This window comes from Megascapheus bottae, chromosome 25, assembly GCF_031878675.1.
Source record: "Megascapheus bottae isolate mThoBot1 chromosome 25, mThoBot2.hap1, whole genome shotgun sequence".
In the NCBI taxonomy this organism is placed as follows: domain Eukaryota; kingdom Metazoa; phylum Chordata; class Mammalia; order Rodentia; family Geomyidae; genus Megascapheus; species Megascapheus bottae.
Window position 1 is genome coordinate 12,210,854 of NC_143533.1, and position 20,344 is coordinate 12,231,197.

Here is a 20,344-nt window from a genome sequence, read left to right on the forward strand (position 1 = left end):
CATCCCCTCCGGTATCAATTGAGTGGAAACCTTGCTTATAAATGAGAGAATGAGATGTGACCCAATAAAAGAATCTATTTTAATTTTAATTTATTTCCTGGTGGCCTTTTATGCCTCCTTAGGCAATGACCTAACCAATTCTATCTTAACATTGACTTTTTTTTCTTCTTCCAAGGTCAAAAAGCACTTTGGAATGATTACAAGGAGAGAATTAATGTTTTTGCCCATCACATAAAGCCCATCTCATCATATGAAATTTAATCCTCACTTTTCTGAGCTTTGCAGTAATTCTTGTCTCATTAGGCATCTGTAAGCAAATTCAGAAAAAAACAAAGGTGAATGATATGAAGTAAGATTTGGGGCTATTGAAGCTGACTCTGTGTGTGTGTGTGTGTGTGTGTGTGTGTGTGTGTGTGTGTGTGTGTGTGTGTGTGTGTTTCTGAGAACTGTCCAAAATTTGAACTGTAGAGCTTATTGGACAGTCTCTCAAGACCCTTGAGCCATGCCCTCCTCCTCAGTCCTTTTGCTTCAGTTTATTTTCAACTAGGATTTCTTTCTTTTGCCTGAAACTAGGCCTCAGATCATGACCCTCCAACTTCTCCGTCCTGAGCAGCTAGGTTTACAGGAGTGCGCCACTACATGAAACTGGAGGGGTTTTTTTGTTGTTTTCCTTTTTAAATAGAGATGCCTTCTCTCCTACCCTTTCCTCTCCAGCTTAGACAGGAGTATTGGATGCATGGTGAAGTGTCATCGTTACTCTGTGGTGTACTTTTTGTTTATTTGTTTGCTTGTTTGTTTGTTAGTTTCTGAAGGCCAGTCAGGAAAAGCTGATTTGCTGTCACATGCACCATTTCTACAGATTTACTTTACCACCCTCCACCCCCCTCCCCACACACACCCCTGCAAACAAAGAATTCCGTTTGATTGTCCTAATTCAAAGAACTTTCCATGACCTGCTTTGCTGAAGTTACCTCGTCATGTGTATAGTTGGGATTATTTGAAGATAGGAAAATACTTTCATTTCCATTTTGGAAGCTACATGAAACAGTTATCATTTAGATGAGGATGCTTTTATTGCCCAGAATTACTCTACCTGAGATTCCTTTGGTGGGTTCCTCATAGAACCAGGGTGGATACTATTGACAAAGATTGTCTTAGAGTTTAAGCCCCTCCTAAGGTCAGGGAAGTGCTCCGGTATAAGGAAGAATTAGAGAAGGCCTGATTAAGAGACTCTGACATACCAGCTAGTGGCTTTCTACACGTAGCCCAAACCTCATTAGAAAGCTTCTCATATTGTGTCATCACCCTTAACTGAGCTCAGCTCACCATCCCAGACTTGGAAAACTTCTAGCAGCAAGTCTCTTGGCATTAAAATCTAAGTTATATCTCCCTCACACTGAATGAAGAAAGGTCCTATCTCATTCTCGGAGAGAAGATACTAGGATTCCCAACTGAATCCAGTCAATGCCTGGATCTTACAATGACTTCCTCATAGAATACATAGAAACTCTGAAATGTGCACACAGAGTGAGTGCTTTGGGGAAATGCTCTTGGAAAAGAGTGCCTATTAGGCATGGAAGAAAATGGGTTTGGCAACTGTTGCCACCACCAAGGTTTCTCTGGAAGCCAAAGGAAGGTTAGATGGATGGCCGTTTGTTTGTTTTCTGTCCTAGAACTAGGGCTTAAACCCAAGGCCTAGGTCCTGTTCATGAGCTTTTACCCTCAAGGCTGGAACTTTAGCATTTGAACCACAACTCCATTACTGTTTTTGTCTGAATTTCTTGTCTGGGCTTAACTTCTAACTGTAATCCTCAGATCTCAGTGTCCCGAGTAGCTAGGAATACAGGTATTGTCCACATATTTTTCTCAATTATTAAAATAATAATAATGATGATGCATTTCTAACTATTTGGGCTCATGTGAAAAGTATTCACAGAAGTACAAAAAGAGAATGGCTTCAAAGACTATTTAGACACATTATATGATACTTTTTTTATTTTGACAGTCCTCTACTGAATGAGATTCAGTATCTAAAATATTTTTGGAGGGTCTATTTTTGCCCATCCTCAGGCTGGTTTTTAATACTTGTGATTGATATTCTACTCTCATTTTGCCTGTTAGCAGTGATCTGTATATAAAGCCAGAATTAAATGTAAAATTAGTAGTCTGGCCAGGCGTGGTGGCTCATACCTGTAATCCTAGCTACTCAGGAGGCTGAGATCTGAGGATCAGAGTTCAAGGCCAGCCTGGTCTCAAAAGAACTCTTTATCTCCAATTAACCTCTAGAAAATGGGAAGTGGGGCTTGGCTCCAGGGTAGGGCAGTAGCCTTGACTGAAGAGCTCAAGCCCCATGACCCACAAAAAGAAAAAAAAAAAAAAGATTACTGGTGGCTTATAAAGAGTAAAATATCTTGGGCTTCTGATCCCTTTAATCTGTGTTATCATAAAAAAAAAACATAACTTCTCAGACCAATGGCTCACACCTGTAATCTTAACTACTCATTAGGCTCACAGTTCAAAGCCAGCTTGGGCATAAGAAGTCAGAGATTCCATTTCTAAGTAGCCAGCAAAATGCTGAACTGGAGGAGCAGCTCAAGTGCTAGAGAGTATGTAGAGAGTGCTAGTGAGTGTTGTAGAAGCTTGGGTTCAAATCCTGGTCCTGACAATGAACTTCTCAGTAAAGCTTATCACGGATTTTACTTAGTCCTTCTAAATCCTGACCTCCCCTCAGATTTAGTGAAATTTGTTTTGGCTTTTTACTTCTAAGAATAGAAGATGTCAATGTAAGGAGGGGAAAAAAAATCCTAAAAAATCCAAACTATCTTCCTGGATGCTGGTGGCTCTCACACCTATAATCCTAGCTACTCAGGAGACTGAAATCTGAGGATCCTGGCTCCGGAAGCCAGGGAAGAAAGTCCCTGAGACTCTTATGTCTAATTGACTAGCAAAAAAAAACAGAAATGGAGCTGGGGCTCAAGTAGTAGAACTGCTGCCCTTGAGTGAAAAGGCTCAGAGTACCAAGGCTATGAGTTCAAGCACCAAAAAAACCCAAAACAAAAGCCTCATGGTTTGGCTATGTTTATTTGTATAGGTATTGCTGGGATTTTCACAGTTAAAAATACCCCTGAGCAGGGCACCAGTGGCTCATGCTCATAATCTTAGCGACTCAGGAGGCTGAGATCTGAGGATCATAGTTCAAAGCCAGCCAGCTTGGACACAAAACACCATGAGACTATTATCGTCAGTTAACCACTAGAAAACTGGACGTGGCACTGTGGCTCAGTGGTAGGATACTAGCCTTGAGCTGAAGAGCTCAGGGACAACAACCAAGCCCAGAGTTCAAGCCTCGTGACCCACAAAAAAAAATAATAATTTTAAAAAGTAACCCTATGCACAGAGGAACCCAAAGCCACAGATAGTTGACAGGGCTGGATTAGAAACTAGCAGTTTTCACAGTTGTTGACGTTTCAGACAAGTATCTAACTTTTAGGGTTCAGCTGCCATCAGGTTTTATCTAAGTGGAGTTTAATTGGAGCAGGCTCTCCAGTGTTTAGTTACTGAACCTCTTGCCTTAGCAAAGAGAGGGCTTTTCTTTCTCCTGGTTGGTAATGAAGCGAATTCACATTATTCTCTTCCACAAAGAAAATGAACAGATTAAAGAAACTCTTTACCTGGTGTGAAAGCTTCCATAGTCCCAACCATTTCTCCCTGGGAAGATCCCCAGCCAGCCATTCTTTTGGATTTTTTTCCCCCTAATGTCTGAGTCCCTGGGAAAGGAATTCTGAAACTGGCTCTGGACAGGAGCAGCTTGGTCAGTCTGCCCTGCGTCATTACCATAATAATGACAGACCTTGGCAGGGAGCGGCCTTTCAAGGGATGGGGGGGAGGCAGGAGGGTCTCTTGTGTCTTCACTTAATAAGGAGTCCCTTGGATGCAGTTATCAAGTAATCCATCACAATTTGCTCTTTCCCAGATTATAGCTGACCCACCCATCTGAATGCACACATTGTGCAAGGAGTCACTTCTTCTTTGCAACACAATGCTGAACATGCATATGACAGCAATATTTCTCATAGAAAGGTAGCTAATGAACTGAAATGCAAAGGGATGGGTATTTTCAATGGATAATATGAATGACTCCTTAATTTCTTTTCCTGGAAAAAAAAATAATGTATGTGTGTGTGTGTGTGTGTGTGTGTGTGTGTATCTATGTGTGTGTGTCTATGTCTACGTCTGTCTGTTGGTGCCAGCATTTCATTGAATGATTCATATTACTGTCAATTACACACCCTGTTGGAGAACAGCCACTAGGCAGCCGCCAAGAAAACACAAGTCTGAAAATCTTTCTGTTTTAAGAAAACTACATTCATGGCCACCCTTCCCATGAGGAATACATATATAGGTCCCTACTTGCCTAGGAAAAGGGACCAAGCCTGGCCCCCTTCCTCTTTGTGAATTAAAGGAGTCACTTTGACATTCTGAGAGATTGATTCCAGGGACCAGAGGCCAGACTTGGGTTTGGTTTCTGGTGTTTATTTATTTATTTACTCTCCCTGTCTGTCTGTCTCTCTGTCTCACTCCCTCCCTCCCTCTCTCCTCCCTCCCCCCCCCCCCCAGCATGTTACAAAACACAGCCCTGGTGTTATAAAACCGGATTTCTCGTTATGAATCACAGCAGTTTTGGTCTGGCATTTCCAGAGAGGCCTCCTGGAGCAGAATGGAGGAGCTGTTTATCTTCTTCCCAGTCTCTGACACTTGGGGCTCCTCACTGTTTTTCCTACCTTGCCCTCCCCTGCCCCTCCTGCTCCTCCCTCTTTTCCCCCTTCCTTCATTCTCCCCCATCCCATTCTCATTGCTCAGTCATTTAAGGGCAACTAAAACTACAGTTAAATTACACTACATTTTCTTTTAGGCTGTTCAATCCTGTTGAAAAGTCAGATTTTCTGTGGGCAAAATAAAGACTGTGACAGTCAGATGTCTCCCTCCCTCCCCCCCCAAATGTGTGAGGTTTAACAGAATGTCTCTATAATACTCCATTTACGGTTGCCTCAATCATTCACACATTTCAGGAGGGTGGGGGAAGCAACTAGAGTAACTGCTTGGTGCTTTCCCAGTTCTGCACCTGGAGCTAAGTTTCTATCTGGTTCCTAGAATCAGACATTGCAAATACGGAGTAGTGATGACGTTGGTCTTATCAGAAATATTATCCATAATCCAGATACCTGTGTCCAACTAATGTTAACACCAAAAGGAAATGTAAGGTTTTAAGCAAAAAGAGCACGCAGGGAGAAATAAGGCAAATAGAGGAAAGGTCATTGGGGTATGCTCCCGGGCGAACCCCTGGGTCGAGACCAGAGAGGTTACTCCAAAGCTGGTTACAGCAGGGCTTTAATGACTAGGGTAAAAGTGGAACTGGTAGTCAGCCGGAATTCTTAGCAGGGGCTTGTTTTGCAAATGTGGACAATTCCATATAAGCAGGCCCCAGGAACAGCTAGGCAGGTGGTATTTTGGGCGGGGGAGTGGTTCCCAATGCCTCTACACCACCCCCACCCCTCACCCTCCACCCCCCTGCACAAGGCCTGACAGGAAATATGTACTTCCATGCACTGGTAGTTCATGCCTGTAATCCTAGCTGCTCGGGAGGCTGAGATCTGAGGATCAATATCAAAGCCACCTTGGGGAAGGAAAGTCTGAGAGATTCTTATTTCTAGTTAACCAACAAAAAGCCAGAAGTGGAGCTGTGGCTCAAATGGTAAAATGCTAGTCTTGAGAAAAAAAAAATTTTCAATGACAGTATCCAGGTCCTGAATTCAAGCCCCAGTACTAGCACACAAAAGGACAAGAAAAATCTTTGAAAGACAAAGGATTATGAGTTGGGTGAAATCAGCCTCTCCTCTTACCTTAATTTGGTTGTGGAATCAAGCCCAAAACAAAACTGAGCCTAGAAAAAAAAAGTAGATATTTTGGATGATTATGAAATTTGAATATGCATTGTTATTTTACATGATAGAAAGATTAAACATGTATATTGTCAGGTGTGGTAACGCTATGATAATTGTTTTCCAAAAAGTTTTCTATCACTTAGAGCTGAAGATTGAAATAGTTGCAGATAAAGTGGCAAGATATCTGAGATTTTCTTCAAAATGCTCCAAAAAGTCAAGTGTGATGGATAGGAGGAAGCAATGAACGAAAGCATAGAAGCAAAATACAGCGTCAGCTGGGGAATATTAGATTATGTGACTCAATTTCTGTATGATCGAAATTTTCATGTTGTCTGTGATTTTCTAAGATGATTATATTATCATTTGCCTTTTGTCCATTTTGGAGGATGATGATTCTTTAGTGAGAAAGATACGGCAAGAGTGTGGCTATCAAAACCAGGAAATTGACGATTATAATCTGTGCAATCCTGTAGAAATTCTGCAGGAATTGCTAACATGCAGATAATGTAACAAACACTTCTTTTGAAAGGTTTCATTGTGATTTATATCATTGAATGTTATGTTTCCTGAGACTGGGTGTCACCATGTGCCTGGACTGTCCTGGACTCCTGATCCTCCTGCCTCAACTTGTGCCGGGTGCTCAGATCACAAGCACCACCATGCCAGACTGAAGAAAAAAACACTTTTTAAAATCAGATTGCCTCACTTCATTTCTTAAGGCAAAGAGGCAGAAACATTAATTGCTCTTGGTACTGGATTGGTTTCAATGTTACAATGGTCAGAGATGCCTCAGTGTGAATGTAGAATGGGCCAGAGAGAGTTCAGTGATGGCCTTCCTCTTCTTTTTTGACATGGAAACAGGCTTACAGATGAGAATTCAAAAAAGTGACCCTTTCCCATTCCACCCAGCTCCCAAGCTGCCTCTGTCTTTTCTTTTCTTTTCTTTTTTGCTATTGTGAGACTTGAACTTGAGACCTGGGCACTGTCCCTGAGCTCTTTTGCCCAAGGCTATCACTCTACCACTTGGAGCCACAGTACCATTTCTGGTTTTCTGATGGTTCACTGGAGATATGAAGCTCACAGACTTTCCTGCCCAGACTGGCTTTGAAGCACGATCCTCATATCTCAGCCTTCTGAATAGCTAGGATTATAAATGTGATCACCCGCACCAGCTAGCTACTACCTCTTTCTGACCTTCAAAATACTCATTAACCATCCACCCTTTGAGGATCAAAGTAGTTTTCTAATCCAGACTGGTGACTGTGTTACACATCACTTGACTCTAAATTATCTCTTCTTTCATTGAACTCCATTTCCAAGTTATGCTGACTTGGGCGGGTTTCCCGGCCTCTTACTGGGCATAGCTTTCTGTCAGGGATGGGACAATAGACTGAAGTGACAATTGAGGCCTAAAGCAAGACACAAGGACCATCAGCCACTTCGGCTGTGCCTCTTCCAAAAGGCCAAATGTAGTTTACGGTGAAATTCCAAACATCACAATCAAAATAGGGCTGTTTTTCTTCCAAAGGAAAGCCGAGTCCTGTCTGGAAATTGGGGCCAAAACCCTTTCAAGCACTAACTTAAGCTGCCAAAGTCTTTGCTGCTCTGCATGAAATCACAGCGTACAGCCATCTCAAGTACAGGATTGGCCTGGCATTTGTAATTTTTACAACCTGGAATAGGGTTTTCTGAGAGGCTTCTAACGAGCAACCTTCTGACATGGAAACATGTAGTTGTACAAACAGAAACATAGAGCTGCTAGAGAGAGGCGGGAAGGTGGTGGGGGTGTAGAAGGGGGATCCCATAGAAAGAAGGAAAAGAAAAGAGAGAGAGAAAGAAAGAAGAAAAGAAAAAGAGCTAGAGAGATCTGTCGCCTATCGGTGTGGGCTATGGAGCGAGCAGTCTTAGGAACTGATCACTTTGCCTGCTCTTTGGTTCAGAACTCTGCCTTCTCCAGTCTGTTGGATGTCTCCTGCACCACCAAAGTTACACTTTTGCCAGGTGCTGGTTGCTAGAGAGACTCTTATCTCCAGTTAACTACCTGAAAACAGGAAGTGGAGTTGTGGCTCAAAGTAGTAGGGCACTAACCTTGCCTAGGCATAGGGGGTGGGGAGAGAGCTCAGGGAAAGTACTAAGGCCTTGAGTTCAGACCCCATGACTGACAAAAAAGAATTAAAAAAAAAAACTCTCATATTTCATTTCTTCATCTAGGAATCTCCCTGGTCTTACTGACTTTCTAATACATAAAAAGCACCAAGCATAGAAAAAGAAAATGGAATCTCTCCATAAACTACTCCATTTTTCCTACTTTTGTTACAGTTATTAATTTTTGTAGTCCAGGGGCTTGAACTCAGGGCCTGGGTACTGTCCTGAGCTTTTGTGCTTAAGGCTAATGTTCTACCACTTGAACCACAGCTCCACATCTAGTTGTGTGTGGGGAGGGGTAGGTTTAATTATAAATATTCACAGACTTTCCTGACCAAGCTGGCCGCAAACCATGATGCTCAGACCTCACCCTCTTGAGCAGCGAGGATTACAGATATGAGCCACCCATGGCTGGCCCTTTTTTAATTTGAGGTGGAGGTGAGAGACAAAAAAGTATATGAGTAAGTAGGTAACAATGCTTTGTATGCAGCTGTTAAATAAAGGAATGATATGAGACCCGACCCCATAGTAACTCTTTAAAGTCACTGTGGATAAAGTGGTGATTAACTAATACTTGAAATCATAAAAATCAAAGAGGAGTAGGTAGAATGTTCCAGGCTTTGGTGAATAGAAATGTTGTGTATAGATGTAGCTGCTGTTGCTCAAGGTATGCTTTCACCCTGAGGATTTCAAAATTTATTTTATCTTTTTATTTTTAAGTTTTGCCTGCTAAAATGTATCTGCTTAATTTACTCATAAAACAAGATAGTCATCTTGTCAAAGAGCAGTAACTGGACAGAAGAAAGCAAGAAAGGATCTTGTTTCCATTTCTTGATTCCCAGGGAAATGTGTTTAAAGAGCCCACCGATCTGTCTTAGGATGCCCCCAAATGGCTTTTTGATCAGCTTGTCCAGAACTGGCTTTGGATCCTATGCAGAGAGTTTCAGTCTTGAGCCCTCGAGGGCGGTAATCTAATGGGAAGTATGTAGGGAAGGTACTCTCTCAGTTCCCAGAGGAGGAAAGAATCATTTCCCCTGGTTATCCTTATGGAAACACAGCTTGCCCCATTGTCTAAAGCTGTTTGTGAATTCCTGCTTCTGGCCTGTTCTCATGGACAAGAGTTAGGCATCAAAAACTACAGTTAGGCCTACTAAGGCACCCATACAAAACAAGAGGAGAAAGAAGAAAAAGGAGGAGGGAGGAGAAAGATGAGGAAGAGATGGATAGAGGAGGAATTGATTTGTAGGTAGCTCTTGAAATCACCCAAAGCCTTTCATGAGCCAAGCTCCAGACCTGGCAACCGGAAGACAAGGCCATTCACTTTGTTCAGGAAACCCGGGAGATTTGTGGTTTCTAATATTCATGGTATCCTGTGCCAACCCACAACAGCCAATTCTGCGAACCGACAGAGCTGCAAATATTGCTCTCAAATCCCACGATGCAATGGCCTTTCTCTTCTTCTAATTAACCAAGATGACAGACTCTGGTGGTAATTCTCTCTCTTGTAAATAACTCTGGAGTTGGGTCCCAAAACCCAGGATTTCCCTGTAAGCAGTTTGAATGCAGTATTTTGGTTTTCCAGCAAGCAAACCTCTGAAACAGAACGGCAATAGTCTCTGGGCCTCCTGAGGTGCTGGTCACCTCAGGATGTCCCATTTATTTCTCTTTCCTTTTTGTACACAGTGCCTGGACACACAGAAGATAGCTGCCCAGCAGATCCCAACCAACCTGCAGTGCGAGGTCAAGCCTGTGTGGTTTATATTTTCAGATTGGAACCTCAAAGACGGTGTATTGTGCAATCCTTAACTGAGTTATGTTTCCCAGTATCTGATTTCCAGGAATCCTACAAAAAATGAAGTTCACTACTTCACATGTTTGATCAGTACTGCAAAATCAGAACACATTAAAATATATCTCAGGGGTAAATGATTTAAAGATTTCTCTTTTATCCGTATACCTTTGCAGAGGGTATCTGTGTCATCATTTTTGGTGTGCATGCTGGTACTAGGGCTTGAACTCAGGGCCTTGGGAACTATCCTTTAGTTTTTTGGCTCAAGGTTGGTGCTACCCTTTGAGCCACAGCTCTACTTACAGCTTTTTGTTGATTAAGTGGACATAAGAATCTCATGGATTTTCCTATCCAGCTAGCTTTGATTCCTGATCCTCAGATCTCAGCGTTCTGAGTAGCTAGAATTATATGGATGAGCCACCAGAGCTCATTTTTCGTTTTTTTTTCTTTTTGTCTGTTGTGGGGCTTGAGTTCAGGCTCTAGATGCCATCCCTGAGCTTTTATGCTCGAGGCTAGCACTTTACCACTTTGAGTTGCAGTGCCACTTCCAGTTTTCAGGAAGTGATTAATTGGAGATAAGAGTCTCACAGACTCTCTTGCCATCCCAGCTGGCATTGAACTGTGATCCTCAGATCTCAGCTTCCTGAGTAACTAGGATTACAGGCATGAACCATCAGTGCCCGGCTTGTTCATAAGTTTTAAGACTTAAATTTTAATCTCCCTTGGCAGACTGTAAGTACCTAGAAGGCTAATTAGGGCTTCTGTTTGCTTGTGTGTGGCTCTGAACACCATAGGGTATCTTTTTGTGTGGGTGGGGGTGGGGGTGGTTCATAGGGCTTAAACTCTGGGCCTGGCTGCTGTCCTTAAGTTCTTCAACTCAAGGCCACGGCCCTACCCCTTGAGCCTCGGTCCCACTTCCCATTTCCTAGTAGTTAACTGGAGATGAGTCTCACATTCTTTGCTGGCTTTGAACTGCTATCCTCAGATCTCAGCCTCCTGAGTAGCTAGGCTTACAGGTGTGAGCCACCATGCTAGGCTCTATCACAGGGCTTCTTTGAATGAAAGAAGGTACTTAAGTGGAACTGGGAGAGTCCAGGACCTTTGTGCTATGTCACTGTGTTTCTGGCTAGATGAAGTGAGGAGATGCCACCTTCACCTGTTTGCCTTCTCTGTAAAGGGATGGTACCCAAGGCCGAATTCTGAGAGGGCTCTCATCCCAACTCTTAAGAAAACTGGAGTTATTTCCATTTTTAATCATTAATTTTCCTCAGAACCAATATTTCAAAAATGGATCATCAAGATGTCTCCAATTTGATAGAGGCTATTGATTTTTTACTTCCTACAATTCATCTAAAAGAATCCTGAATGAGGAGTTACTGTAAATCACACGTCTAACCATTGAGTGTTGCATTCCTTAGGGGAAGCCTTATTTAATCTGCCAAGGATGGTGTAATATAATTTTGCTTTAAATTAAAAGAGGAGATTTAAGAAGTTGAGCTAAGAGAGAATTCCAGAAAAGGTGAGGTATGTTGTTGTGGACTACGATATTTCATCGACAATGCCGGTGAACCGGGTGTATATGAAGCGGGACATGCTCTCTTTAATTCTTTGTCAGCATACCTGGGTGAAATCTGTCCCAAACGAGCATCCAGGGAGGCAGAGAAGGAAGTGTAGGTGGGAGACCATATCTAGTCTAAATGTCTGAGTGCCACTCTACTGTTTGAAATGCTAGGGATCAAACCCATGGCATTGTGCGTGCTGGGTCCCTGCTGTACTGCTGAGCCACATCCTCTCCTGTCATTTACTTGTTACTATACACCAGACATTCCTCAAGGTGCTAGAACGCGCTGCTGCTTAGAATGTGAGGCTACTTACCTTCCTTTGTCCCTACCTCCTTGGAGCTTTGAGTCCCTGGAAACACTAAGTATTCGTAATGCAGCTGGCCTCCAAGCACTATATCCTGAGTGCCTTATAGTCTTTATCTGCTCCCAAAAGAAGAGCTGGCTGGGTTTGATGAGCTCATACAAAGCTGCTAATAAAGTGTTGGGGCCTTGCCATGGATAGCTACATAACTGAATACCCGTCTCTGCCTGAAAGAAAAATTCTTTGCATCCTCAGAACTAGGGAATTTTAAAATGTTGCCATGAATTTTTATATCCTCTGTTCTCTTGACTTTCTGCCCTTATGTTTCAATACAGTTCATAATACCTCTGCTACCTAACAGGGGCCAGGATAAGTGCAGTGAATGGTAAAGATGTGCATTCATTTCCTATGGCTTCTATGACAGATTACTATGAACTTGGACTTCAAACAACCCCAAATTATTCTTAAGGTTCTGAAGGTTGTGAAGTCTGAAATTAATTACAATTGGCTGGTACCCAGGTATTGACAGAACTTGTTTCTTCCAAAAATGCTAGCAGAAAAGCTCTTTTCAAACTTTCCAGCTTTAGAGGCCATCTTTATTGTTTGTCACATGACTGTTTTTCTTTATCTTCAACTTCTAGAAACATGGCCACGTGTGATGGCATATGACTATGATCTTAGCTACTTGGGAGGTGGGAAGAAGGAGGATCAAAAGTTGAAACCAGCCCCAGATAAAATTCTATCTCTAAAATAAAACAGAAGAGCTGGGAATATAGTTCAAATGGTAGAGCAGCTGCCCAGAAAGCTAGAAACTCTGCTAACTCCCCACCACCTCCCACATACCAGTAACTGTGGGTGCCAATGGCTCAACCCTATAATCCTAGCTACTCACGAGGCTGAGATCTTAGGGTCAAGGTTTGAGGCCCACTTATACATTAAAGTCAATTCTTACGTCATATTAATCACTAGATGGCTGGAAGTAGAGCAGTGGCTTAGCCTTGAGCTTAGGGACAGTGCTCAGGCCCTGAGTTTAACCCCTAATATACTACTGTACACACACACATAATCACAACTTGGAATCCATTTTTTTTCATCAAACAGCAAGTTAATTTAATCAGAAGTTCTGGAAATGAGGTGTACATGTCATTTTCAAAGTGGCAAGGGGGTTTTAGGGAGACATGAATTGGCCCACTGTCAGATACACCCAGTATTTCCATTTTCAAAGATGCCCAGTTATAGTTGCATAGCTTAGGAAATGAGTGGGGATTGTTTTGCTTGCTTGGTTTCCTGCTTATTTCTGATGCTTTCTTCCGGTTGTATAGTTTCAGTGGCAAAAGTATGCAACATTAAATATGGATAAAATGTCTGCTACATTCAAATTGTGTCAAAGCTAAAAATAAATCTCCCTCTTCTAAAACTTTACTGAGGAAAATGGAAAATTCATGGTACCTACCACCAAATATTTTGAGGGAGTATAAATCTCATTAGTTGTATTATTCTTTACTTCAGGATTAATAAAAAAGATTAAATTCTGTATTTGCAAAGGGAATAAAGAAGATTTCTGTGTCTTTAATCTGTGAGAAGTTAGGGTTAACAGCTCCTGAGATTAAAATTATAGACACCCTAAATCACAACCTTCCAAGTAGGCAGGAGAAGAAATGGTACATCTTCATCTAGCGTTTATCTGGGACAGTCAGGGTCTCCTGCTTTTGTGGAAATTTAAGTTGCCCCTGAAGTGCTGAAAAATGGTCCCCTGGAGTATCCAAAACATAAATTACAGCATTAGATAGACAAGAAAAGTTCCTGGGAAAGGAAGGAATTTGGCCACATAAATAGGAAACAGTGACAGGAGAGACAAAAGGAAAAACAGGTAATTATGAAAAGGAATGTTGGGTTTTTTTTCTTTTTTACTTAGTTATTTTCAGACATTCCTAGGTCTTGAACCCAGGACTTGGATGCTGTGGCTGAGCTTTTGCATTCAAGGTCAGTGTTCTCCCACTTTGAGCCATAGCACCACTTCTGGTTTTCTGGTGCTTAATTGGAGATAAGAGTGTCACAGACTTTCCTGCCTAGGCTGGCTAATCTCAGCTAGATCTCAGCCTCCTGAATAGCTAGGATTACAGGTGTCAGCCAGCAGTGCCCAGCTAAAGCTATGATTTTCTGAGGGGCTATGAATGGGCTCACCCCCTGCCCCTACCTTATAGAACTGACTCAGTGTTCTAAAACCTCATCTGGAGATAACAGTTCCTAGCCCCTGAAACTCCCTTCTTCTTTCACCAAACAGAAGACAATGCTTTGTGTTTGCAGCATGCTGTGCACATGTCCAGATGCACTCACATGCACGCATGTCCACACACACACACACGTACACCAACCCACCCCAAAGGATGACCTGCATTTAGGACTCATAGGTAGTAGTCAGTTTTCTATGAAAACTCACTCAAGATATCGTTTTGCTAATAAATGGGGATGTATCTTCTGCATATTCATAGCTCATTTTCTCTGGCAAGCTAAAGCAAGCAAACACTTTCATCACTTGCAGAACCAAAACTCCCACAGTTGTACAAGCCCAGTGTCACTCACCTATGGTGATTAGGAGATGGATTCTGTTGTGGGAAATGCATGTGACCATGGAAGTCCATCGTTGCTTGCACTGGCAAGAACCAGGGCTCAGATAGCAGAGGACAAAGTACAAAAGCACCACCAGGCAACACAAACCAGAACAAGAAGTCACGAGCAAAAGACAGCTTTGAGCATTTTATTTTATTTTATTTTATTCCCAAACTGGATCCATTTGTCCAGTGGGAAGTAATTAAAACTTAGGGCCATGTGGTTTACATTAAACATTAAGTGGTTCAGAATGGTTTAATGTGTTCTATGCACTTCATAGAAATGTGGTTCTCTACCAGCTAATTTTGAGGAGGTGCGAAAATCATGGGTGGGATTAGTCTTCCAGAGGGAAAATAACAAAAAAAAAAGGAAAAAAAAACTAGCAGAGAAAATAGAATGTCATTTTGAAAGGATTTGGAGAAGATTTATTCTGACTTTTCTGGATCTGTTCCATGATATATGCAAATCATAGAATCATGGAAATTTGGGAATCAATAAGAAACTTCACAAGCGCCATTCTAATCCTATATGTTCCTCTAAATCCACCACCCGACATCCAGTTTATGTACAAAGTCCCATGAATGGAAAAGGTATTCACTTCTTCATTTCTTTTTAAGTCAGTTCATTATTATTTTGGTGCCAATCCTGGGCCTGGTGCTGTCCCTAGGCTGGTTGTCTTTCTTTCTTTCTTTCTTTCTCTCTCTTTCTTTCTCTCTTTCTTTCTTTCTTTCTTTCTTTCTTTCTTTCTTTCTTTCTTTCTTTCTTTCTCTCTGAAGGATAGTGCTCTACCACTTGAGCCATAGCACCACTTCTACCTCTTTTAAGTGGTTAATTGGAAATAGGAGTCTCAGCGACTTTCCTGCCCAGGCTGGCTTTGAACCTGATCCTCAGATCTCAGCCTCCTAAGTAGTTAGGATTACAGGCCTGAGCCACCAGCACCTGGCTTCTCCATTCTATTTTTGAGGCCATCTGGCTTTTAGAAACTTCTCTACCAATTAAAATACCAATCCCTCCTAAACTCTATTCATTGACTCTTTCTTAGATGATCTTCAATCATTTCTGCAGTTGGAAAAGCCATAGCTAAAATGAATGAAGTGACTTGTACCTAGTTTCCTAGGTGCTGGTTGGCAGAGCAAGGATTGAAATCCAGGTTGACTTCACTGTAAATCCGTTCTTCCTCTCATCACATTGTTATCTAGCACAAGGGACAAGCCTTGAGAAATGAAGGCCATGGTTGTGTTGAGAGGAGTAAGAATTGGAGAGTGGAGGGGACGGCAGGAAAGTCCAGCCCTCTCTGATCAGAGCTTTGCTTTCCTAAGCCAGGCTGACTGAGGTTATCTCCCTGTAATTCCCATCCAGCTATTGACAGCTTTCTACCTGGTGACATGCTTAATGGCCCATGAAATTCTAGCCCTCAGGGCTCAAGCCTGATATTTATGGTTCCCCACATAAACCCTAAAGTGGATTGTAAATTTATCTCTCTCAGATTTAGGTGACTGAAACGGCTGTACAAAACTCTGAAAGGGATAGTTGACTTTATGGGCATGTTTTACCAACTTTAACAAGATTAGGGTGGGGGTGCTGGGGGGAGTGCAGAAAGCTCTTTCGATTTGTGGGAAGGCTTCTAGAAACTTCCCTGAATGGAAGTCTTCTCATATACTTCAGGAAGATATTGATGTCACTTGGGGAGGGGGGAGGAAGAAGGGAGGGAGCAAGATGCTAGTGAATTTTGTACCAGAGGAAAGAGTTGCAAAGCTAGGCACTGGTGGCTCACCCCTGTAATCCTAGCTGCAACCTGAGGATAACAGTTCCAAGCCAACCCCAGACACAAAAATATGTGAGACTCTGAGCTCTAACCAGCCAGCAAAAAGCCAGAACTGGAGCTGTGGCTCAGTTGGTAGAGTATCAGTCTTGAGTGAAAAAGCTAAGGGAAAACTTAGGCCCTAAGTTCAAGCCACAGTACCAGCAACAACAAAAAAAAAGTTATATATTGGGTATACAAATCCATTACATCATAGAAGAAAACATATGATGTGCAAACCAGCTATCAAGGGAAATGTCCTGGCATATGCAGAAGACTTGAGTCCACACTCTAGAGTATGCCAGGGGGTTCTCATAGCTAAGCAAGATATCTAAACAGGGATACTCAACTTGTGGAAGCATTGTTCATAGAACTTTTCTTCCAGAGACAAGCAACCTGTAGCTTTTCTGGGGGTGTAGACAGTCATCACTGAGATTTGACACATCTGGAGAGAACAGCTAGCTTCTTGGAGATGAACTTGCATCACATGCCAGGTGTGACTCCAGTGTCACCAGCAAGTCTGAGCATGCAAGTTTAAGAGGAAGACCTCTGTATATTTCTGCCCAAAAAAGCAGGGGATTGGAGGTTGGGGGGTAGACATAGGAACACAAGAACTCAAGTGCTATTTCTTACGTACTCTCCATCCAAAGCCCGTGAAGTCTATTCTAAATGCTGCTTCCTCCACCTCTTCCTCCTCCTCCTCCTCCCCCCCCCCTTCGTCTCCCTGATGATAGTGCTAGTTGGTTAGGAAGGGTAGTTGGTTAGGAAGGAGAGGCTACAGCATGTTAGGAAGAGCTCAGGCATTAGGCTCAGGTTGGCATCTCTGCTTTGCTGTGGATGTGTTGTGTAACTTTTAAGTTCGTTATTTAATGGTTGAGCCTCAGCGTTCTAATCCATACCACAGGGGGGTTGAAAAAGGGGGTGGGGAGGTGACTCAGATATTGAAAAGAGGGTGAATGACAGGCAGGGATTGAAAAGTCAGTGATGTGTAAGACTCAGAGTATGGGTTAGAAGGGATGGGCAGTCTTGCTCCTTTATTCAGGAAGGGAATGCAATGCTTGAAAGTCCAATCAAGCACCTATATCCTCATTGCCATGAAAAAAGCAAATAGCACACACTCTTCTGAATGGAAAACCATAGATTATGGGTGAATCAGGTCTCTTCTAGCTGCATCTCAAGGATGCATCTCCCCACAGTTACACCCAAAGAAAGCAGTCTCCCCTCTCCCCCTCAGAGATACCAGCCTCAAAGGCAGTTCCAAGGTTTAAACTGTTCTTGGAAATACATTTAGATATAAGTTCTTTTGATGAGATTGCATTCCCCGCCCCCTTCCTGGGGTGTTAGGGGGAATGGAAGGAGGTGAGATTGCCAGCCGTTTTTGCTGAGGCCTTCTCTGTGAGCACACTGTCTGTGGAATGCCCTCCTGAGGTGGATATATAAAAGCGAGCAGCCTAAATAGAAACTGAGTCTGGAGAACACATACAATGTTCTTGAACAACTTCAATAGAGAAAGATTTTTTGATCCTCCCTCAAGTTTCTAGAAACAGCTAAAATTTTGTTTGTTTTGTGGTAGTTCAACTGAGAAAAAAAAGACCTTTTATTGCCTAACTGTTGATTTCTCTGCTTGAAAGGAAAACATATTTTCTCAGTAATGATGTTTGCATCTTAAACCCCAACAATACCCACTTCTAAAAGTTCTATCACCATCAAGATAAAATTCTGCTAACTCTTAGGGCCTAAAAGGTAAAAGGATGTGGCTTGATGCTTGCATTTTACTTCCCAGAGTAGGCTATTCAATATAAGACCTAAAACTATGTCAACAGAAAGTTTCTAGATTTGTTTTAATTTAATCTTATGCCTATCCTGGAACTTGAACTCAGGGCCTAGGCATTGTTCCTCAACTTTGTTGCTCAAGACTAGTGCTCTACCGCTTGAGCCACAGCTCTAGTTCTGGCTTTTTATTGTTGTTGTTCGTGGTGGTGGTGGTGGTGGTGGTGGTGAATTGGAGAAAAGAGTCTCACAGACTTTCCTACTTGGACTGACTTGTGACTGCGATCCTCAGATCTCAGCCTCCTGAGTAGCTAGGGTTACAGGCTTGAGCCACTAGACTCCAGCCCTCTCAATTTATTTTTAAAGTGAGATTTGATCCTACACTTAAATGACTGTGCAAAAAAAAGTCAAAATAGCATTTTTGAGGTTTCAGTTGGCTGTGTCGAAGTTAGATCTGCACTTCTTGTGGCTTTGTTGAAGGACCTCTTCGTTGATGATTTTGATATTCATGAGATCTCAGTGTTTACTGGGCTCCATGGGTGCTTCTTGCAGATATGACAGTTGGCATAGGAACAGCACAGGGGAAACGCCCAGAGCAAGGTGGTGGGGAGGGTCACGAGTGATCAGATCTTTTGAAGAAGGCAGCAGTGGAGACCGTCCTTCCTTTTGGCCTCTTTTCTAGATGTGTATCAACACCGTAAAACCAGTGTATGATGTTGGGCTGATTGACAGCTCCTAAAACAGAATGTTCTGACATTAGAAGAGTCACAAGTGTCATGTCAGGGCTCAGGTGCTTGGCAGAGATTTTTAGATACACATTGAATAGATTTTCTTCTACTCCTTCTCTACCTTATTTGCAAAGTAGTGATGTTCCCAAGTTTCTGTTTGTCTCAGAGTGCCGTAAAGGATGACAAACAACACTGAAAGCCAAAATAGTAATGGGGAAAGAGCCAGGGGTCAGAAGTAAGAATCTTCTATGCCGTGGATTTGTTTTTTGTTTTTGTTTTTTTTTTCCTGGAAGCAACTGGAAACCGACAGAGTGACACTTAAGCTCTTCACCTGCTTCATGCCCGTAGCCAGTGAGTGTGAGTCACAGAGTGCAGTACCAAGAAGGGCCTGAAGCTGAACCAGCCGTAAGAGTTGGGCACTCCGGCTTGGCCCGTGAATGTTATACTATATTCAGCTGCGGCAACTTGAACTTGGCAGTTGGGCTCTGCTTCTGAGATTACCAGGGCTTTGTGGGCAAGTACACCTGTGATACAAGTTGACCTCGGAGAGTGGGATGGTGATTGAGAAACCTTGCTTTTTGTAACAGCTGGGAGGATCAAGCGTCAGGGGTGTGTGTGTGTGTGTGTGTGTGTGTGTGTGTGTGTGTGTGTGTGTGTGTGTTAGGATTACTTTGCTCTGCTTCTCCCTCCTTCAGATTTGACTCCAGGTGGAAAGCCTCTTCCCTCTGCACTCCACCCTCCCCATCCCAAAGGTGCCACAGGGAGCATGCACTCGAGTGATGGTTCTGTACTACCAGTGCTCTGCTTCATCAACACAGGCAAAATGCACCATGCTAGGCACCGAGAGCCTGCCCAAGAGGCTCAAGAGTAATGAGTTCTCTTACAAAAGGACTTATGTTTTAGAAGATGGGTAGGGCCAAGGTTTACTTCAATGTATTTGCTCTTCTGAGAACAATCAAGATTTTCTCTCATTTCTGTCTGTCTGTCTGTCTTTGTCTCTGTCTCTCTCTGACGCTGTTTCTCTCTCTGTCTCTGTGTGTGTGTGTGTGTGTGTGTGTGTGTGTGTGTGTGTGTGTGTGTGTGTGTGTGTATGTGTGTACCAGGACTTGAACTCAGTGCCTAGAACTGTCCCCTGGGTTTTCTTGCTCATGGCTGATGTGCTACCACCTCCAGTCTGGCTTTTGCCAGTTAATTAGAGATAATCTCATAGAGTTTTCTACCCAGGCTAGCGTCAAGCCATAATTCTCCAGGTCTCAGCCTCCTGAGATTACAGGCATGAGCCATGGTTCCCAGCTTGTGTTCAGCTGCTTTCTGTGTTTAATTCAAACCAAGTGTCATGTTTCTATCATAATATTTCTACAGAAAATTTTACCCTGAGCACACAGGAGAACAGTTACAATGTTTCACTTTGATTTGAAAAAGAAAGAAAGAAAATTCTGTCAACATTTTTCTTAGCTACGCTTTCCAAAGAAAATGATCTTTGGTCATCAAAGGTTAAAATTTCCGTTCTTGTTGTTGTTGTTGTTGTCATTGTCATCGTTGGTTGTGGGGTTTGAACTCTGGGCCTGGGTACTGTCCCTGAGCTCTTCAGCTCAAGGTTACCACCCTACGGCTTGAGCCACAGTGCCACTTCTGATTTTCTTTTTCTTTTTTTGCCAGTCCTGGGCCTTGAACTCAGGGCCTGGGCACTGTCCTT

At 42.7% G+C, this 20,344-nt stretch overlaps 1 long non-coding RNA gene across 1 annotated transcript; it reads right to left on the reverse strand.

The window, feature by feature from the left end:
- Window positions 1-223: 223 nt before the first annotated feature.
- Window positions 224-7,906, reverse strand: LOC150046395 (uncharacterized). The gene is made up of 3 exons (XR_016539613.1): window positions 7,867-7,906; window positions 5,901-5,941; window positions 224-307 (listed from the first exon to the last, which is right to left on the reverse strand). It is a non-coding gene; the product is annotated as an uncharacterized LOC150046395 (long non-coding RNA).
- Window positions 7,907-20,344: the final 12,438 nt, after the last annotated feature.